Consider the following 5199-nt stretch of genomic DNA (forward strand, 5'->3'; position numbering starts at 1 on the left):
ATTTAGCTAAAGCTTCTAGTCTGGGAACGTCCTGATGGGCACAACTGCAAGCTGTATATGTGCGCTTACTGTTTTTGAGACACACATGTGCTCTTCTTCCTCAGATCGGACTCAGGGGAAACTTGTTTTTATGATTTCAGCAGAATCCACACATGTATCTTTACAGGAAGGAAGGCAGCAAAATGACATAACTCCTGCACCCATTCCTGTTTGATGGTACTTCAATACACCACCAAAGTTATAATGTCCTATCATAAAAATGATTCTGACATAGTTTGCCTCCTCCTCCTCTTATGTAATTTTATGTATATGTGTGCACCATCCCCAGAATGAGAGAACTGGAAAGGACTTTGAAGATAATCTAGTCCAGATGTGGGAGATTTTGGCCTTCCAGACGTTGCTGGACTGCAACGCCTATCGGCGACAGCAAGCATGGCCAATGGACAGCAATGAGGGGAGTTAGCAACAACTGGAGGACCAAAGGTTCCCCACAAACTGATCTAGTCCAATTCCTTGCCAGTGCAGAAAATCCCACATTTTCAAAATCCGTATTTCCAGTGCTTTCCCCCAGCTGGAACTCACAGGACCTGAGTTCTGGCAACTCTCAGGTGGGTTCCACTGCCCATTATAAGAGAACAAGGTGAGTTCATGGTGAGTTCTGACACCTCTTTTTCTAGAAACATACTAGTGTTTTATGATTCTATTCTTCTTTTAAATGTGCAAGATGGTTCTTTCTTTCTTTCTTTCTTTCTTTCTTTCTTTCTTTCTTTCTTTCTTTCTTTCTTTCTTTCTTTCCTTCCTTCCTTCCTTCCTTCCTTCCTTCCTTCCTTCCTTCCTTCCTTCCTTCCTTCCTTCCTTCCTTCCCTGGGTGTATTCAAAACTGGGACCACCCCTTTCCTATCTGAACTAGTGCAGTTGAAGAATTAATTTACCATAGGATCTGTGATTTGTATATGTTGGTCTATGACTATTAAGTGGTTCAGAATATTGTAGATGCATTGTGCTGTAATATACTTGGCAGCCACTCTGACCTAAGAGATGGCATTACTTATTAGTAACAGAGAAAGCAATCAAGAAATTGAATATTTCAGCTCTATCCCCAATGAACTCAAGGAACCGGCAGTCCGGCTGGAAAAACACCCATATACTAAGAGAACCATTTATTTTAGAAACTACATTTATTCCATAGCAGATGGTATGCTTTTGTTTAATAATGTGGTAGCAGCCGCAAGGCATGTTGCCTTGTTCTGTATTCTATAGTCATTACACCCATGATGTAGAATACGGGCGCCCAGGGCAACGTAACCAAATCTATAATTAGGCGCCTAAATATAGACAAATCTCCCCTCCACCTTTAATCACATTGATTAGGAAATGCCGACCTCTGCATTTGCTCAGAAACACATAAAAATAGCTTTTCTAAGACGAATAGTTGTCCTCCAGGCATGTTTGGAATAGGTAATGTTTGGAATGCTGTAATCTAAGCACTCTCTGCCTGTGCTTGGTTGCTTGCTACCTGTTCAGCACACATATGAATAAACAGACTATTGCAAAGGCACTATTGCAATATTCAGCGATCTGTCCTTCAAGGAAACTGGCCACCTGAAATGGATTGGTGGATTGATTGAACGCATTTATATCCCACCTAACCCTAAAAGACTGCCCATGGAATTTTCAATGGCTCCGAGAAGTGTGAAATACAGTTCACACCAGCTTTCGTAGTTATATCATTTATTCCTACATTGCAGGGGCTGAACTAAATGGCCCTCTGGGTCACTTCCAACTCTACAATTCTATGATTCTATGTCATGATTTGTACAATAGCTGGGAAACAAATAGTGTGATGTTATAAGAAATAATAATAATAATAATAATAATAATAATAATAATAATAATAATAATAATTTATTATTTATACCCTGCCCATCTGGCTGGGCTTCCCCAGCCCCTCTGGGTGGCTTCCAACAAAATATTAAATTACAGTAGTCCGTCAAACATTAAAAGCTTCCCTAAACAGGACTGCCTTCAGATGTCTTCTAAAAGTCTGGTAGTTGTTTTTCTCTTTGACATCTGGTGGGAGGGCGTTCCACAGGGCAGGTGCCACTACCGAGAAGGCCCTCTGCCTGGTTCCCTGTAACTTGGCTTCTTGCAGTGAGGGAACCACCAGAAGGACCTCAGTGTCCGGGTAGAACAATGGGGGTGGAGATGCTCCTTCATGTCCAACGCGTCGATTGCAGCAGGTAGATCCTGCGATGTATTCTGGTTGATCTCCAACCGCCCTCCGCTGGGAGGGGCTGTTTTGATGCTGCATGTGCCCACCCCTGCCCCGTTGGTGCGCACCCGCCCTACACCCACCCCTGCCATGTCAGGGGAAGCAGGCGGTGTGCCCTCCCTCCCTGCACCCATCCCTGCTCCCTTGGGGGAAGCAGCCAGCGCCCGCCCACCCTGCACCCATCTCTGGGTGGTAGATCACTGCCAATTTTTATACAGTGGTACCTCGCAAGACGAATGCCTCGCAAGACAAAAAACTTGCTAGACGAAAGGGTTTTTTGTTTTTTGAGCTGCTTTGCAAGACGATTTTCCCTATGGGCTTGCTTTGCAAGACGGAAACGTCTTGCAAGTTTGTTTCCTTTTTCTTAACACCGTTAATACAGTTGCGACTTGACTTTGAGGAGCAACTCATAGAATGCGGTGTGGTAGCCTTTTTTGAGGTTTTTAAAGACTTTGGTGATTTTTGAAGCTTTTCCAAAACTTTCCCGACACCGTGCTTCGCAAGGCGAAAAAAATCGCAAGACGACAAAACTCGCGGAACGAATTAATTTCGTCTTGCGAGGCACCACTGTACTGGATCATGGATCACAGTCAACTTCAAGCTGGACATGCCTGTTCTAAGATAAGCCAATTGTATTGTTCTTCCTGCATGAAGAATTATTTATAATTGAAAGTTCTTCCAATTATTTCTAATTGAAAGCCTATTGTCACATTTGGCCAATGAATGGAATACGAATTTCTTATATTCAATCCATAAGACAACTGTTCTTGCACCTAGCACATACCTTATTCAGTTTTTATTTATCTAGGCTGATAGCCAGCGCTGTACTTTGGGTTTGTTTTATCTCCTTTGCTATCACAACTTGTGAGAGAGAAACCTCACTGCTTGTAAGTCTCTCCATAGACTGTAATACCAAATGACCAAAAGTGCCAAGGTACCCTGAACTGGTAATATCCATTTAAATTAATGGACTTAAGTCTGAGTATGACTAACGCTGGAAATCATCCATTAATTCAAGATTCTAATTTGTAAATCTGCAGAGTTGCCCTAGGTTTAATTTGCTAAGTTGTCTATGTTCTGGAGTCCTCAGCAATACTGAAGCCCAATCTTCTGCTCTAACTTTAGTTAGCCACAGTTACTTAAAAGCTGTATTCCCTATTTTTTATCCAGTATGTTGATGGACTATGTTTTGGGTTAATCCTTCTGTTGCATAAATTGCTTTCTAAACATCCTCAAGATTCCACTAGAACAGAAAGTTGGGGTGTAAATTGAATTTCACTATAATATCAAAAAGTTCAGAATTTACTTTTTAAGATGCATGTGACTGGAGGAAGGGAAGGAAACATTTATGAACATAGCTTTGAGATTGAAGTAGCACCCGAGAGTGGCAACAAAATGCAAAGTGAGCCAATTTAATTTCTGTTCATATATCATTATTTAGATTTGCAGCCTGCCTTTCAAAGCAGCGATTCTCAAGGGTGGCTTACAATAAGGGTGGTTTACAATAAGGTCATGGGTATGGATTTTCCCTCAGGGTTTACTCCTGAAGCATTTCTCATGGATGAATATACAGTCGTACCTTGGTTTTTGAACAGAATGCGTTCCAGAAGTCCATTCAACTTCCAAAACGTTTGGAAACCAAGGCGTGGCTTTCCATAGGCTCCCAATTGCGCAGGCATGCTGGAAACAATAGAAGAAGCCACTTCCAAAAAAACATTCGAAAACCAGAAAACTCACTTCCGGGTTTTGATCGTTTGGGAGCTAAAACGTACAAGTACCAAGGTGTTTGACAACCAAGGTAGAACTATAACCCCAAGGCAAGGATCAGTGTTTCCCTTCTCCTGGACGGGCTCCCTTCCCAGAGGGACAAGCCTCATCTGCCCCTCATTTCCCTCTATAGCATGTGCAGAAACCACCTTCTTGACCCCATTGGACCCACTATTGGACTCCCCCCAAAACACACACACACACACACACACACACAGGTAGAGAGAAAGTGTGTGTGTGTGTGTGTGTATACAGTATTATATATATGTGAGTGTGTGTGCTAGTTTTAAAATTGTAAACAATTCTTATCATTTATTTCTCTTGCACAAGGCTATTTATTTACATACATACATGCATACATACATTCATTGTTGTTGTTGCCACAAGTCTGTCTTGGGAGACAATGGAGAAGATACATAATTTTATTTCTCTACCACCTTTCCACAGGTCAAACCATGCTCAAGGCAGCTTACAACAAAACAATAGTCATGAACCATTTGTATTTTTCTTCTGTGAACCGCCCTGAGATCTTGGGATGAAGGGGTTATTTACAAATTTAATGAAGAATAATGCTGATAAATAAACCAACCCAAATAATACACGACCAAAACGAATTGTTTCCACACAAACCACCACAAGATCTACAATAAAGATACGAAAAAACCCCTCAATACCAAACGAAACCACTAAGCAACCCCCGCCCGCCCCAAACCTCGCTTCCCCTCCCCCCGCGTCCATTTATCCCGCCTCTTCCCGCCTTCGGCCCTCGATCCCCGCCTCGCAACTGTTCCTCCCTCTGCTTCGGTTCCGCCCGGCCTTCGCCACTCGCGTATACGCATGCGCATCCCATCCACCCTTTCAAAAAAGAGAAGGGCGGAAACAAACAAACACTCACGCACGTACGCCTCCCCCCACCCTTTACACATGCGCGCTCCCTCGCGCCTTCCTTTCCTCTTGTCGAAGGAGGGGGAGGGGGTTCCGTGGCGGAAGGTGCCTTTCGTCATCGCTTGTCATCATGGCGGCGTCGGCGGCCGCAGCAGCTGGGCCGCGAGCCGAGCGCGAGGATCCCTGTCAACGCCTCCTTGGGCCGCGCGTGCGCAATGGCCCGCCTGAGCGCGAGAGAGCGACGGAGGGGAACGTTTCCTTTTCCTCCTAAGCTC

The sequence above is a fragment of the Podarcis muralis genome, chromosome 17 (assembly GCF_964188315.1).
Source record: "Podarcis muralis chromosome 17, rPodMur119.hap1.1, whole genome shotgun sequence".
Taxonomy (NCBI): Eukaryota; Metazoa; Chordata; class Lepidosauria; order Squamata; family Lacertidae; genus Podarcis; species Podarcis muralis.